This window comes from Otolemur garnettii, unplaced genomic scaffold (genome assembly GCF_000181295.1).
Source record: "Otolemur garnettii isolate 467f Iridium unplaced genomic scaffold, OtoGar3 scaffold00062, whole genome shotgun sequence".
Classification (NCBI taxonomy): domain Eukaryota; kingdom Metazoa; phylum Chordata; class Mammalia; order Primates; family Galagidae; genus Otolemur; species Otolemur garnettii.
The window spans coordinates 6,714,126-6,731,244 of NW_003852457.1; the positions used below are offsets into that span (position 1 = coordinate 6,714,126).

General features: G+C 48.4%; 1 protein-coding gene across 4 annotated transcripts in view; it reads left to right on the top strand.

The window, feature by feature from the left end:
• ST3GAL1 (ST3 beta-galactoside alpha-2,3-sialyltransferase 1) overlaps positions 1–17,119 on the top strand; it is a 94,556-nt gene that overhangs the window by 21,402 nt on the left and 56,035 nt on the right. The window contains exons 1-2 of one of the 4 annotated variants that reach the window (XM_003792864.3): positions 479–1,068; positions 7,458–8,182. The exons of the other annotated variants lie outside the window; for them this stretch is intronic. The gene's annotated coding sequence lies outside the window, so the exon portion shown is untranslated. Of the gene's footprint in view, positions 1–478; positions 1,069–7,457; positions 8,183–17,119 lie in introns of those variants that run through there. 4 annotated transcript variants of the gene reach the window in all.

The window sequence follows — 17,119 nt, forward strand, 5'->3', positions numbered from 1 at the left end:
CAGACAGTTGGCTTGGGAGAAACTGTGATCGTGCTAGGATGTGTCACTCCAGCCCAGGTTGGGCATAACTGTAACCAGTGTGACAGAAGAGGGAAGGTGGTGTGTATGCATGTGTGTGCAGCTGTTTTCTTTATAATTATTGGCAAGGACATCCATCTATCTGTAACCATTTATCCATCCTTCCATCCATCCATCTAATGTTACTTTTAAAATTTCTTTGGGGGGCTCGGCGCCTGTGGCTCAAGTGGCTAAGGCTCCAGCCACATGCACCTAAGGTGGCGGGTTCGAATCCAGCCCGGGCCCGCCAAACAACAATGACGGCTGCAATCAAAAAATAGCCAGGCATTGTGGCAGGCGCCTGTAGTCCCAGCTACTTGGGAGGCTGAGGCAGGAGACTCGCTTGAGCCCAGGAGTTGGAGATTGCTGTGAGCTGTGATGCCATGGTACTCTACCCAGGGGGATAGCTTGAGGCTCTGTCTCAAAAAAAAAAAAAAAATTTCTTTGGGGGAGCCAACCTGTGGTCTCTATCTATGTGTGACTCCATGTAAAACTAAGATACTTGCATCTTGGGGTTTATTATTGATAATTCTTTATTACACAAATAGATAGATGTAGATATGAGCTCATGCCCTGCTGTGGTCACAGGAGGGTCACACACCATGTGGGGCACTCCTCTAAGGGGAAGAAGCAGTGGATACAGTGTGCTCAAGGAATGACGATATGAACAAGAGAGATAGGAAACAAGGAGAGGGGAGAATGAGCTAAGATAAGGTATCTCTGAGTCTTGTAAGAAGGAGGAAAAATGGAGACAAAGGGCAGTAAGGTTCATGGTCATGGTCAGGAGTTTATTTTTCAAGAACTTGTTGAACAAAGTAATAATGACTGGGAACTTGGTGAGAGGTTAAAGACTGAAAATAAAAGATTGTTCCGAAACATGAAACGAAAGGAAACAGAGTTCTGTGTGGGCAACAGTGGCCTTTATTCCCACCCAGATGCTGTGCAAGCTGAGTTCCAGAAGGAAGTCAGCCTGTGGGCTAAGGTGGATGTTAATTTAAAAAGGGTTGGAAGGTAGGGGCTGGCACATTCCCCCTTTCCTGGGTGGGACATTCTATTCAGGTGGGTCTGCTCTATTTGGGTGGGTGGGTTCTACTTGGGTGGGTCCCTTCACTTGACTCTATCACTTAGTACAACTGGGAGTTGGACTGAACACAGCCAGCTCTTTACAACAGAGAGGGGGAAAACCTGGGACCTGGTGGAAGGCCCCATCACCTTGCATGGGGCAGGACTGGGGGCATAACAGGAGGTTCAGCTGGGTGTACAAGCCAGAGCAAGTGGGAATAACAAGGGCCAATCACTGTGACACAGTGTTTATGGATAGGACCCAAGAGAGAACAGTGAAGAAAAAGTTCCAGGTGGCCGGTGGGTCTGGACAAAGGACCCAGGGTGGGCTATGTAGGAGCTGGGCTTTCTAATCTTTGGGTTACCCAGGAATTAGCAGGAACAAAGCAGAGTTTCAGTTATGGAGAAAAGACTCAGTTGATATGTATCCTGTTGAAGGAACTCAAGAAAATTCCCAAAATGTGACTCCCTGGTGTAAAGAATATTTTGACTTGAAGGCCATTCAGGGTTAAGAATCACGACAGGGGACCTCCCCTTATCTGCATAAACTGGACTCATCTGATAAGATCAAAGGGGACAACTGAGTCCCCTTCCCCCTTTTTCTGTTATCTCAATATATTTTAGGAATGAAGGTCAAGAACGTGAGGAGACTTTGCCCAAATCATTTAAGTCACGAATAACCTGTCTCCCAGGTTAATTTCCAGGGCAGTCTATTTCTCCCCCATCCATTTGTCCCCCCCCTAGCAACCTCCCTGGCAACAGTTTATTGCCCTATACTCCTTAATTTTGCCCCATCCCTCTAAAAGGTGTGTATAAAGATACTCGAACTGTGTTGGAAAATCGGGTTATCACTCTGTATTGCTCCACGTGGGTATGGGTAAATAATTTTTTTCTCTTTTTAATCTTGCCTTACTTGTGAGTTGATCTTTCAGTGAACTTCTGGGGGAAAGGTCAAGTTTCCTGTCAGCTCTGTGCTTCTAGATCTGATAATGGCCTGTGTCTCTTCTCTTGGTTGGCCTTTAAGCACATCATTGCAGATGAGTATTGGAAGCATTTAAAGAGCCATTTCCATAACACACCTCCAAACAATGGACATTAGTTCATTATAAGTAACATTAATAATGTCATTTTTTTTTTGGTTAATTCTTAGAGCCCAGTACATGAAGAATAATGATAGTGATGACGATGGTAACAGTGACAGCAGTTTCTGTCCGTTTCAGGTTCATTATATGACAGAAGCATTGTTCCGCTAATAATAATTATTATTGTTGTTGCTATTAGTTATTATTCTTATAGCTTTAAATTATTGGGCACATGCAAAGTTCTCAGTATTATATTTATTTTGTTTCATTTAAATGAACCCAGAATATTCTTTTAATTTTTAAATTTAAAAAATTATTTTATTTTTATATTATTACAAATTCACAGAAGAGTTGCCTTAATATCCAAAACATTCCTGGATACCCTTCACCCAGCTTTTCAGATGTGAACATTTTAGTATTTTTTTTTTGTCTTTTTTAAAATATATTTTATCTGAAATCAGAAAATTATCTTATAGCCACAATACAGCTAAGTCAGACACTTACCACTGATTCGATACTATCATCTTCTAATTTGCTGACCTTATTTAGATTTCACTGAGGGCCCCCAATAAAGTCCTTCCTAACAAAAGGAAAATCCAGTTGGCCTGTGTCTTTCTTGGAAAACTTCTTTAGTCTCGTAATTTCGGACGTTGACCTTTTTGGCGAGAGCAGGCCAGTTACTTTTCAGAATGCTCCTCGATTATGGGCTTGTCTGGTGTTTCCTCGTGATTAGATTTAGACAGAGCCTTTATCACTTCTCTCCTTTTGGCCCACATCAAGTGCAGACGTGAGCTTTTGAAAAGATGTCGCAGAACTGATGTTGTGTCCTCCAGCACCCATGTCGGGAAGCCCTGGATGTCACTCCCTCCCTGCCTGTCAGCTGTTAGTCTCAGCATCTAATGGCAATTCCCGTCCCACTGGTTTATTATCATCATGGCTGCCACATGGTGACCTTTCTAATTTCATTGTTTTTCATTTATCAGTCGGCTTCCCACTGTAAAGAACTTTCCTTCCCCCCTTCATCCTTCTCCCTTTTCTTTCTTTCTTCTCTGCTTCCTTCTTTTCTTTAGGTGGATTCGTGGATTTTAACGTTATTCAATAGGTGTGAAGCCTTTGTTATCATTAGTTATTTTGGTATTTAAATTGCCCCAAGTTTGTCCAGTGGGGCTTGACTCATGTGGCTTTTTCAACATTTCCCCATAGTATTTTGAGAACTTTCTTGTTAGCACCACAAACTATTCTAGCCTCATCTGATATTCTCCCACCCCCAGCTGTAGTGTCAGCATTTTGTCAAGGAGCCCTGGTTCCTTTCAGTGGAGAATGGTATTTAGAAACCAAGATCTTGGCACTAGGTGTGCTTATTGCTACTGGGGTAGCATTGCGCCCAGGCCTTCTGAGCAGACAGGTGGCAAGTGCGTGTGGGTGTGGGTGTGGTATATACATACACAGTGTGCACATCATCTATGTCACTTCTGAACTAACCTGGCTATATATTCCACCTGCCATGAGTTCGCACTGATGATGCTTAACCATTCTCAAAATTCATGTCTGTCTGAATGATGGTGAATGATCATTCCACTCCTGCTCCCAACACACCACCAACTACCACATTTATTTGACTATGATCAGGCCCAGTTCCAGACCCTTTCCCTTGGTATTATTGCTAACTTCAACCCAGTGGGTGACACAAGTACAGATGATGAAACCAAGACTCTGAAAAGCTAATTAACTTGTGCTAGCAAAAGTGGCAAGTTCACAGTGTCAGCTTTTGATTAAACGGTCTAAGGAAAGAAACTAGCAAAGCAGGTAGAAGAAGGGTTTGCGCTCACTGACCACAGGTCTCCTAGCAGCAGGCCAGCCAGAACGTGCTGATGGACTGGGAATCCTGTGTGTAGTCTGCAACACTTGGCCGGAGTTGGGAAGGGACAGTGACGGAAGCTCGTAGCAGTGAGTGAACATGCACCTGTTTGTGCACCTGAGGCTTTCTGTCGGGGGAGGGCTTCTGCCCTGTGCTTTCAAAGACCTTGATCCGGTGGAGGGTGTAATTACAGAACTGGGCCTCTCTGCAGAGGGAGCATTTCCTCTCTTGCAGTGGGTTTTTTTGAGAGAGCTGCTTCAGCATGGAGGCCCTAACTTAAACACATTTGTATCCCCAGATCCCAGCGGACGTATGCAGAATGTGCACTTGATAATGCCAGCTTCACTGAGGCTTTTACAGATGCTTCTGAGCTCCTCATGTGGCAAGCGCTATTCTAGTCAGACAAAGATCCTAGCCAGGGTGTGGAGGGGAAGAGATCCCCAGCAAACAGGGAAAAGTATCCATATGGGACGCAGGGATGGGAGACAGGAGTGTGAATACCTTCCATCCATGGAGATGTCTTTGGAACCAAGTTGTACTGCTGGAAGGGAGCCGTGAAGGGGAAACTGGGCTGTAGATCAGAGGATCAGCAGGGACTGATTTTCATGCCTCCAGAGGCCTATATTCTCCTAAGAGCCAGGCCTGTTTTCCTGATTTTCCCCCTGCAGAGACCCACATGGATACTCAGGCATTTCCTCCAGATAACACAAATGTGATCAGCTGGCCTAGTGACAATGCAGGCCAAGGCTTTGTGATTAGATAAGAGGACATCCTGGCCATCATTAGACATTCACATTCAAATGACAGTGAGGAGCTGGTGGAATTTCCACTGCTGATAACCTTCAAGAAAAGAGCAACAGTTGTGGGAACAGGGGAGAGGAAAGACTTGGGTGTCTGAAAGGCCGGCGGGAGGGGTACAGGGTGGTTTTAAGGCCAGATCCAAATGGCAGGAATGAAATGAAGAGGGAGAGGGCTTCCCATTCTGCCTGTGATTTTCCTTCTTGCTCATTTATTGATTCATTCATTCACTCACCAAATACTCATTGAGTGCCTTCTAGGTCCCCTGTCACTTTGTTGAGCACCTGAAATGGAATAGGACAAGAGCTGTGTCATCAAGATGCTAATAATTTAATGGGAGAAAGAGACAAATTAACAAATGCAGGCGCAGTTCTGGTTCTGCAGGACTCGAAGCTTGTACAGTTTGGGAGTCCTATTTAAAGAATAATACAAAGTAATGTATTTAACATGCAAGCCATAGGTAGGTAGGGTCCAGCTGAGAGGCTTGGGGCTTAAGCATGAGTTTGCATCCTGTAGGACAGGGAGAATGCCTTCTCTCTCAGGGACCTGGTGCCTGCTGGAGTGAGCTGCGTACAAGGGGCTTGTGTCCTGCCAGAGGCAATAGGACCACTGGTTACTGGTGTTCTGTGTTAGGGTGGACTTAGTAGCCTTCTGGGTCCTCTGCATCCTTGTACTGGGCTAAGGGAATAGGGATAAAGAGCCCTGGCTTTAGTACTGTTGGAATTTGCAAAGGCACTTTCCTTACATTTCTGCAGGCCGACCATAAGTGGGACGGCATTCTGAGGAACAGCTGAACTTGAAAGTTGTGTTGACTGGTGTAATGTTTGCAAATGTTTTTGTATGGTCGCTGTGGGTCACACACTTGTGTAGCAGCCCCATGCACATTGACGTAACCCCACAGCTGACTTGAAGCTAGCTGCTATCATTTACCATTTTACAGATGATGGAAGCTGAGGCACAGAGTGGTTAAGTAACCTATTCACAGTCACTCAGCTGATAAACACAGGAGCTGGGCTTTGAAGGCACATGGCCTATCTGCAGAGTGGCTTCCTGCCAGCAAGTGGGTACTGATGGGGAAACTGAGTCTCAGAGAAGTAGATATCTGTCCAAGCTCAGATGGGGGAGGGCACCAGGCTTCCTGCTTAGTTTTATAGCAAGATGCTGGAAACACCCTGAATAGACAGGATTAGGAGATTGGCTAAATAAAATACAGCCACAGAATGGAATAACATGAGTTTGATTCACACACAGAGTTTCTACCAGCATGATGGAAGAGCCTAATTATGTGTGCCCAGAGACAGTGAGACCGAATGTCACAGTGCTGGATCCCCTGCCAGTGCTTTGTATCCTCTCCTGGACAGGTGTAACAGACGCACTCAGTCACACATCCATTCAGCAGGTTTTTGAGTGCCTGATACTATGGATGCAGCGTCAAAGGACGGAAACATGGAGCTTGCTGTCCAGCCTGCTCTTTGCCCTCTGTTTGTTCTTTCTCCTCCCACGTTGCTTAAGCTACGTCTTCCAGAAGCCCTCGATGGTTCCTCGGGGCCCTCAGATCCAGCACCCTTACCCCTCGGCACCTGTTGCCTCCTTTGTGACATGGACCAGGGGACCCGCAGACCTGCGGCTCGTCTCAGTTGTTGGCCAGAGGCTTTGCAGTCATGATTCTCGTCATCACCATTTTCTGGAAAGGTCAGGTACCTGCTAGCTGAGACCACGGCAGCTGGCAGCAGTATGCGTCTTCCTGGGTACCTGCAGATTCAGCCCTGGTTGACAGAAAGGCTGGATGGAGGAAGAAAGGGCTCTGGATTTATGAGAAGGAGCTTGGAGATGACTCTAACACTGGGCAGCCCTGTGACCTTCACCTGCTGGGCCTTGTTTTCTTGGTAACATGGGGCCATTCTCGCCTCCTGGGGGGAGGATGCCACAGGATATACAAGCTGGAGCAGATTCGAGAAGGTGGGCCTGGAGCTGGGCAAGCTTGGCGACCTCCCCTTTCTGAGCTTGGACAGGTATCTACTTCTCTGAGACTCAGTTTTCCCATAAGTACCCACTCACTAGGGTTTTGTGAGGATTAAATGACATGGTGATTCAAAAATCTGGGCCAGGTGCCTGGCTTATAGTAAGTGCTAAGTAAATTACAGACATATTTGTCAATGTGTTTTATAGCTGAGTCTCTTGGTGGTGGAACATGGTGAGCCACAAGGGTAGGGGGCCAGAACCTCCCTCCCTGCTGGCTTGGGGCTCTTCGTGCCTGCAGCAAAGATATTGTTCCAGGGTGAGCCCCTCTGGCCGGGTCTGGAGGCCTTGACAATAACACCAGTGTCACAGGAAGGGAGGGACCACCAGAAGCCCTTTGTGGAAGTTTCCTGTGTGTTTCTGGAAGCCAAACCCATAGACCGAGCATTCACAGATAACCTTTGCTCCTACAGATCATCTGATATGTCCTTCCTCCTTCTCACGCACAGAGGTCTTACAGCCCAGGGACAGGGCCGCACTGATGGCAAGGCAGACTAGGCTCACCATGACCTGGGCCTCCCCCCACGACCCCAGTCCCCTCTGTGCCGTCCCTCCTGCACTCTTCCTTTTGCTAATTACAGAGTCTCCAAGGTGTGGACACTGAAGGCAGGTGGCCTGAGTGCCAGTCACCCTTCCGCTCCTTACTATACCACCCCAGATACAGTGCCCCCTCTTAATCTCAGTTTCCTCATCCACAAGATGGACCTGGCAGATGACAGTGGCACCAACCTTGAGGACTGAAATAGATCAACACCGTGTACCTCTGAGGTATTTTGGGTTCCACTGTAGACCGCTGCAGTAAGGCCAATATCCCAATAAAGCAAACCATGCACATTTTTTGTTTTCCCCATTTATGTAAAAGTTTCATTTACACAAAACTGTAGTCTGTTAAGTGAGTACAGCATTCTAGAAAAATCAATATACATCCCCTTAATTAAAGAGTACTTTATTGTTCAAATGTGCTAACCAAGTGAGCATATGCCATCAGAAAAATAGCCCTGATAGGCTTGCTTTGACAGAGTTGCTAGAAACCTTCAGTTTATAATAAAACCCCAGAATATTTGCAAAGTGCAGTAAGGCAAAGCATGATACAACTAGGTATAAATGCACGAGTGCTTAGATCCCTGCAGGATACGTAACAGTCTCTAACTTCCAGTGTTACCCCTGGGATACATAGACACACACAGACACAGCCCGTGTTCTGGTCACCACGTGAAGTGCCCGCCGTGCCTCCAGGACTTGGTCTGTGAGCGTTGTATATCCTGTCGCCGTTGCCTGTCTGGAATGCTCTTCTCTTGCCTTTCTGGTGAGTCATCCTCCTTTCTTTAAGACTCATCTTGAGGCCCCAGGTGTGGTGGCTCACTCCTGTAATCCCAGCTGCTCAGGGGACGGAGACAGCAGGATCACTTAAGCCCAGGAGTTAGAGGCCACAGTGAACTGATTATGCCACTGTACTCAAGCCTGGGTGACAGTGTGAGACCTTGTCTCTAAAAACAAAACAAAACAAAACAAAAACAAAAAACCAAAAATTGCCTCTTCTGGGACTCCTGTCTTTCATGTCCAGCCCCCAAGCCCTCTGCTTGTGTGTCCTTTTCATTTCACTGACCACACTGTCTTGCTGGGAATGGCCTGTGTGCCTGTCCCCTTCCCCTGCTGGGTTGGGAGCGCCTTCCTCATTGGACCTCCTGGGTAGCCCTGTCCATCTTTGTCTCCAGCACTGAGAATGCCGTCAGAAGGCGGGCACTGGGGGTCCACTTGTCCCAGCTGCATGGAGCCAGCCCAGCCTCCTGTGTGATAAACATGACGTCTGGCTAGCTGGGCACTCTGCTGGCTGGACACAGGCCTGGGTCCCTTTGGGGACAGTTTCTCTCCTCTCCAGCTTCCTTAGCTTTCCAGACCACCACCTCTGGCCTGTGCTTCCAGCTTTTGGAGAACTGCAAATGGGACAGTGCCATACCTGTAGGCTCATGGTTCCCTTCCCTTCCCTTCCCTTCCCTTCCCTTCCCTTCCCTTCCCTTCCCTTCCCTTCCTCCCCCTCCCTTCCTCTTCCCTCTCTTTCCTTTCCCTTTCCTTCTCTCTCTCTCTCTCTCTTTTTTTTTTAAGACAGAGTCTCACTTTGTTGCCCAGGCTAGAGTGCCAAGGCTTCATCACAGCTCACAGCAACCTCAAACTCCTGGTCTCAAGTGATCCTCCTGCCTTAGCCTCCCAGGTAGTTGGGACTACAGGCACCTGCCACAGTGCCCGGCTAATTTTTCTATTTTTAGTAGAGATGGGGTCTTGGTCTTGCTCAGGCTGGTCTCAGATTCCTGAGCTCAAGGGATCCTCCCACAGTGCTGGGATTACAGGCAGGTGTGAGCCACCATACCCGGCCAAGCTTAACTTGGGGACTAGACCCCCTTCTCTGTCTCTTGTGCTAGCCAGAATGCAGAAAACCTATGCATGCCTCTGGTTAAGTTCAACAAACACCCTGCCAGAATAACCCATTGTTCTTTCATTTTTATCCTGAATTTCAGTGTACCTTTTTTCTTTTTCTTTTTTTTTTATCCTGAATCCCCTGCTCTTTCGATATGGATGGGTAGGGAAGAAGAGGAAAGAGTTGGAGGGAAGCCAAGGCTAGCCTGTCTCAAAGCCATTTGGCAAGCATCTGTGCTGAACTCTGCAGCCAGGGGCCTGTGCAGGGAGGCCTGTCACCATCTGGTATAGTCTTCATGTACATACTTTTTCGCAGGCTTTACCACTATCCTTTTTGCTAGGGCCTGGCCATCAGTAGAGAGAAGGAAGGGAAGGTGGGGCTAAGGAGATGAGTTTGCTTCTCCTAATGGTGACCTAGAATGGAATAGGCTTCCTGCAGTTTGGGGAGATGAGTGGACCTCTAACTGGACTGTCTTAGGGGCAGGGGCCATCTCCTCCACACTGAATCTTCAGTCCTTGGCTCAGGAAGGGGTCACTCAGGGAGCGTTTCTGGAGTTGCCCTGAACAATTCTCTAACTAGGTGGTGGTGTCATATTTCATCAAGTGGGGATACCGTCTTTAAGTAGCTGCCTCTCTCTGTTGCTGCTTATTTATGAATAATGTGTATCAGCATATGTAATGATCATCGTTATTAAAAATAAATTGTGTTGCCTTTAGCATTTTCCTTCTTTTGAAATATGTCCTTGGAATAAGTTACCAGGAGAGAGGCACTGAAAATATTTTGAGGGTTCTTGCCATCTTTGCCTTGGGACAGAGAGGAAGGGAAGTTGGGATGAGAGCGGGAAGATGACCCCTGCTGAGAGCAGGGGAGGGCTGAGAGCAAAGGCCAGGGCATGACAGCAGTGGGCTCATGTGGCGCACAGGTGGACCTGCCTTTGGTGGGGTCCAGCGTCCAGGTCAGGGAGCATCAAGGGGTGGGGAGGAGTGGCAGCATGAAGAAATAGAAACTTTGGACAGTAGCGGTCACCCCTGATGGCCTGGGGCTAATGTGCGGCAGTTGATGGGGTGAGCTCTTGCAGCTGCGTGTAGCCTGTCCTGGAGCCCATGATTCACCTTAAGTCCATTTGGAAATCTGGGCACTGGCAACTCACAGGGGAAATAGCACATGAGGAGCATGAAGCTCTGGGTGTCTGCAGCCTCTGCAGAGCCTTTGGCCTGGTCCTCAGGGTGCCGTAGCTTTGAGGGATTTTCTTGAACCCTCGGGGTTTGAAGGAAACCTGGGACTCCATGGAATTGAAAGTGCTGTTGTAGTTAGGGGCCTAGAACAGGCGTCCTCAAACTACAGCCCGCCGGCCACATGCGGCCCGCCTAGGACATTTCTCTGGCCCGCCAGGTGTTTTTGCTGCCGCTGTCTGTCCTGCTGAGCAGCCGACTTGTCCCGGGGCCCGCAGTCCGGCCTTCCAACAGTTTGAGGGACAGTGAACTGGTCACCTGTTTAAAAAGTTTGAGGACCCCTGGCCTAGAATGTCTGCACACCGTGAAAATTCAGGGGTTCCCTGAATTCCAGCACCCACTGGTAATCCAGAAAGCCCTGGCTCCCGAGCAATTACTCTGAAGAAAACATAGTCAAGACAGATTGATTTCCAGCCGCTTCATCAGCTCTGAGTTAAGAATTAATCAGTTCGTTAGTGGTGTGAATGAATGAATATTGGAAACGAGTGAGTGTGTGAAGGGGTAAAGCAGAAGTTTCCTGGGCCAGGCACGGTGGCTCATGCCTATAATCCTAGCACGCTGGGAGGCCCAGGCAGGTGGATCTGTGAGCCTGAGCTCACAGATTTGAGACCAGCCTGAGCAAGTGCGAGACCTCTGTCTCTAAAAAATAGTCGGACACTGTGGCAGGTACCTATAGTCCCAGCTACTCGGGAGGCTGACACAAGAGAATCACTTGAGCCCAAGAGTTTGAGGTTGCTGTGGCCCATGATGCCATGGCACTCAACCCAGGACAACAAAGTACAACTCTGTCTCAAAAAAAAAAAAAAAATCAGAGTTGCCCTGAAGAGAAGACATTTCCCTTTAAAGCTGCTCTTCTCAGCCCCAAGCAGGGTCCTGCCCCACGGGGAGGGGGTGGGGCATGTTGTCTATCCAAGCACCGGGGATGGGGTATCTTTGTATTTCATCGGTGAGAGATAAGGATGCTGTCCCATCTGTACGAGGACCTGAAGAATAGTCCAGGAAAATTGCTAAGATTGCCCTTGTGACAAACCCTGGTGGACATTGGCTGTAGAGGGGCAGTGTAGTGGTGGTGGGGTACCAACTCAGAAGCGCTGGCACTTTGGGGGCTTGGGACTGACCTCTTCATGCTGTCCTTAGTGATGGTCCCAGGAGCTTTAGTTTTATGACACTTATCTATTATGTATAACATTCAATATTAAAGTTGAGGAATTATTTTAATATTTAATATTGCATTTAAAATAATAATAAATCCATCGATATTGACGTCAATAACATCTTAATGAAAAATAACTACTGACCAAAACAAAAAAATTGAGTAAGAAGAGCTATTCTGGTTTACAAATCTCTTTAATGTTGGGCTTAACGGAAAATAGCTGTTTGCCTCCTCTGTGTTCAGTCTGTTGTGAAATCAGATGTCATTTCCTCTGGGAAACGCTTCTGTACACATAGGAGAGGAAGAGATGGAGAGAGCAAGCGATGTCTTCATCTTATATTGAAAATGGTTTTGACATCATGGGCTCTCTGGAAGGGCCTCTGTGACGACAGAGGTCCCTGGAGCGTAATTCAAGCACCAGAGTGCAGTGTTTGAGAACATGGGCTTTGGGGCAGGCTGGTTGGGGGTTGGAGGCCGCTCCCAGGTCCACTTGGAACCAGCTGAGTTGTCACAGGCAAGATATTTACCTTCTCTGTGTCTTACTCCCTCCTCTGTAAAATGGGGCAATGGTCCCTGCTCATAGGGTTATTATCAGACTTTAATTAATATCATAAAGTTCACAGAACAGCACCAGATACGTAGTAAATGCTATATAAGTTATATCTCTCTAGCTACACAGCATTTACACATATGCTCAACACATACTATATACCTGTATATAGATATATGAGATTGGACAAATAAGTTCACTAAGTCAACTTAGAAAAAGTGCTGAGTGCTCCATTCCTCATTGCTGAATATCACTAAGGTCGTCTTCTAAGTCTTCCCTTTGGGAAGCTATGCTCTGATGCCAGCACCCAGTCTACCCTTCAAAGCATTTTTTCTAAGAGTTCAAGAACTTAATTGTCCCTCCTCATTGACAACAGCTCTCATGGCCATTCCAGAAAAAGAGTTCCAAGATTGCTTTGAAGGGCAGATTAGGCACTGGCATTGGTGCATAGTTGCCCAAGGGGAGGACTTCAGAGGTGACTGGCGTGATATTCAGCATTGAGGTACATAGCACTTTTTCTAGGATAAGTTTATAAACTTATTTGTCCAACCTCATACGTATACAACCTCATACATATATACTGTGTATATACTGCTTGTGTGTCAAAATGTACATGTACAAAATATAATATAATATTATATATTCCTGTTTATTTATGGTATATATCACATACAGTACATATACTGAAAGCAATAAAAATTACAGAAGTTACTATAGCAAAAATCACTCATTTTGCATCATTTCTAAGAATATGAATGTTCAAGAGCCATTTCTTTTTTTTTCTTTTTAAGACATAGCCTCACTTTGTAACCCTGGGTGGAGTGCTCACAGCAACCTCAGACTCTTGGACTCAAGTGATTCTCTTGCCTTAGCCTCCTGAGTAGCTGGGACTAAAGGTGCCTGAAACAACACCCAGCTATTTTTAGAGATGGGGTCTCGCTCTGGCTCAGGCTGGTCTTAAACTCCTGAGCTCCAGCAATCCACTATGTTCATTCTCTCAGAGTGCTGGGATTATAGGTGTGAGCCACCATCCCTGGCCTAAGAGCCATTTCTTAAAGCATTTTTGTCTCTTGGTGAGGGCAACAGTGGGGATGGTGACCATGTGTCCGGGGCTGCTGCAGAGCATAAGCAGCTCTGTGGGACCCAGATGACAGACCTGCCACTGGGGCTGTGGGGCCTGCACACTCCTGCCTCCTCCTCTTTGTGTCCTTAGAGCCCTGGATCAAAGGCTAGGCGACCGCTCTGGTTGAGGGCCTCGTCTTCTCTGCTCTGCCGCGGAAGCACCTGTCTTCCTTTGGCTGCCTGATCCAGAACAGCTGGCTCCAGGCACCAGCGGCACCAGACATCAAAGAAGGAACCTACAGTGCCAGCCCCAGGGAATCCCCAGAAACCCAGGTTGCTCCTCCTCTCACACAGGGAGCCTTTTCTGAAATGCTTTTTGTTTGGAAGCTCTCAGTGTGAGCCTTTGAAAATACACATAGGTTCAAAAAATATATAAGCCTTAGCTTTTGTGATCCCAGCACAGCAGTATTGGAGCCCTGGAGTGTCAAAGAGGACATGGGTGGCTGGCTTCTCACTCCCCAGCAGGGTCCTTGGTACCAAGCCCACCTGGAAGCCGTACCTTCTAGAGAGGTCTCACCAGGTCACCTCCAACCTGGTTTATTTAATAATTCAATTAATGAATGTTTGTGCAAGGCCTACCAGTGCTAGCAGGGTTCAGGGAGCTAGGAATGCCCCACAGACAGACAAACCTCTTGTGAAACCTGCGTTCTAGTGGGATGACTCCTGATACAAACAAGAGATTCCATGACGCCAGGAAGGTGAGATGTGCCGGGAGCAAGAGGGAGGGGGAAGAGCATTTGGGAGCCTTGGCAATAGAGGGGGTGGGGTCAGCCACAGAGAAGAGAAAGATGAGCAGAAACTTGGAGGAGGTGAGTGTGTGTCCAGAGGTGTCTGGGGAGCTGCACCCCAGCAGAGGGGGTGGCCATTGCCAAGCCCGAGAGAGGGAGACATGGGCCTGCGCATCTGAGAGCGGAGGGCTCGGGAGCCTGGCACCCAGTGAGGGGCTAGTGGATGAGTCAAGAGGACAGGGAGGCAGCCAGGGGTAGGGAGTGGTTGGGGGGGTGGGTCTTGTTGACTGTGGGAACCTGCATACCTCTAAGGGTGACACCGTGCCTCTCGCCAGACTGAAGTGACTACCTGTTGCTGACTTGCAAGGTTCCTCGGGGAAACCACCCCAGAGCCCATCACAGGCCTGCAGCCCCTCCTCCTGGTCCCCTAATGACCATGTTCACATCCCCAGCTTCAAAACTGAGTTAGTCCATCTTCCCATCCGTCTCCCTGTTTGCTGGGCATTTTATTTCATTTTATTTTTATTTGGGATTCATTGAGGGTACAAAGAATTAGGTTACGGTGATTGCATTTGTTAGATAAAGTCCCTCATAATTGTGTCCCACCCGCAAGAGGTGTGCCACACACCTTGATCTTGATGCTGGCCCTTTTGATTTTCTGTCCCACCAGATGGGATAGCCGGTGTGGCCCCTCAACCTTTAAGCCCCTCAGGCCTGTCTCCCTGGTTCTCCCGCCTGGCATCTGCCTGTCAGATCCCACTAGCAGGTGCTAAATTCCATAAGGCAAAGATGAATCTGCCTCCAAGACTGAGGCCCGACTTCCATCTATGTGGCTTGGAAAGCCATTTGCTGGCTGCCCGTTTCCTTCAGCAGAGCACTGGTGTTCCATCACTGTCACTGAGGCTTCCTACATCTGGCCCAGCACAGCAGTCCGAGTGGCTCCTGCGTCCCTGCCCACCCACTGTGAGCGCTGTGCCTCCTGTACTGACGTCTGGGCTCATGTGTTCTTTGCGGCACCCTGTGCGTCTCTGCAGATCCATCTGCTAGGAGCACCCTTCCCCTGCTTCTTCTAGCAGTATGTCTACTGGCCCTTACCGACTCAACGCAATGGCCATCTGCATTGGAAACTGTCCCTGCCACTCCGTCCCTGTGACATGTTCTCATCTGTCGGTATCAGACTGGGAGTGTCTGATGTGCTGATGTGCCTGAAGATAAGTTAGACTCTGAGGAGAGCATTAACGTGGCCCTGCCCTTGGATGCCAAGGGTCTAGAGCCACAGGGAGCACATATTTTCTGTCAAGGGGCAGGCAGTAAATATTTTAGGTTTTGTGGCCCAGAGCATCTGTCTCGTGACTGCTCAATTTTGTCATTATAGCACAAAATTACAGACAATGCATTAACAAACAGATATAGTTGTGTTGCAGTAAGAATTCCATTTATAAAAAGTAGGTGACAGTGCAGATTTGGCCCCAGGACTGTCCCTTGCTGACCTTTGGTCTTGACTCAGTCTAGGCCATAAAGGGAGTCAGCTTGCATTCCTCAGTGAATTCACTAATTGCTAATTACTAGTGTCCCTCTCACTGCCCGGGGACTCTTCCAGGGCACAGACTGTGTTGTGTCACTGTTGCTTTCTGAGCTTCTGGCATAGCACGTGACGTGGCACCAGGATATGTGAGTGAATCTATGAGCATGTGGAGGGCAGTTCTTTGCATGCTGAGCCTGCTATTTACGCTCCTGGGATGGGCTGGGTATGGTCTAGGGGAGCCTGGGAGTTTAGCTAAATTCTGCCTCCAGGCATATCATTTCTGAGATAATTTTAATGAGCTCTGGGTGAGGCTGGGCTCAGTGTTCTGGGAGTGACCTGGGGGTATTCAGGCTTGGCCTGCTAGCCTCTAACCTGGGAATGCCCTCCTCCAGACAGCTGCCTCAGACTCCTAATCAGCCAGTCTTAGCCAACGGCCCTGTGGACTGACTTCTTGGGGTCTTACATGGGGCCAGGGTAGGGGAGGCATTGGGTTGTGAGAGCCCTAGGAAGCAAGCCTTCTTCCCTGCGGTCTTCCCGGGCTCTGTGTGGCCACGTGCCAGGGCTGAGTCCCCATGTACACTTCTGCAGAGCCGTGTGTGCACAAGTGTTACACGAAGGACTCCACACACATCTCATTTAATTGTCACTACAACCTATGTAGGCATTGTTATCCTCATTTGACACAGGGAAGACTGAGCCACAGGCAGATTGCTTGCCCAAGGTCACCCAACAGCTCAGGGCAGGGCCAAGATCTCAACCTGGCAGTCTGACTCCAGGGCTCTGCCGTAACCATCATTCCCAGGTGACACACGATAGAAGAAAGGATTCAGAGCTGCAGGGAACCAGGCTGGACCTATCCCACCCCCTACCTCAACCCCTCTTTGCCAGATGAGAGCATCCTCCCTCAGAGACCTGAAGTAACTTGCCCGAATCACACAGCATCAGTAGAGGCAGGATTTGAAACTGCAGTGAGATTCCCAATTCAATGCTTTATCCATAGCCCACACCTCCCCCCGCCTTGGGTTGGCACCTGTAAGCAAACAGGCAAATTCTTTCTCCTCTTCTGGTCTGCCAGCCCCACCCCAAGAGTAAATCAGCCACTTACTTTCTCCTTTGTTAAAAAGCAGTCCCTGGGATGGTAGCAGACGACTGTCTGGGATTGGCTATATCTGGGATGAAGAATCAGTGCTCAGGAATGCTCAGGCAAGTCCCCACCCCTCTCTGATCCTGTTTTCTCTTCTGATAAGTGAGGTACAGCTTGACTTGGCTGAGTTGTTCTGAGAGCTGAGTCCAGTGACTCATCTGGGTGTCACCTGTCATGTGGCCCGGCCTCCTGCCCCGGTTTGCAGCCCCAGCTGGGCTTCCTCATCTTCCGGTGTCCTGCTCCAGCTTCTTCATCTCCTGCCGCACCCTCACCTACTTGCACCAAGAACAGCGTCAGGCCCCGGCCCCTGCACCTAGCTGCACCCTCACCCACCTGCACCAAGAGCAGCGTCAGGCCCCGGCCCCTGCACCAAGCT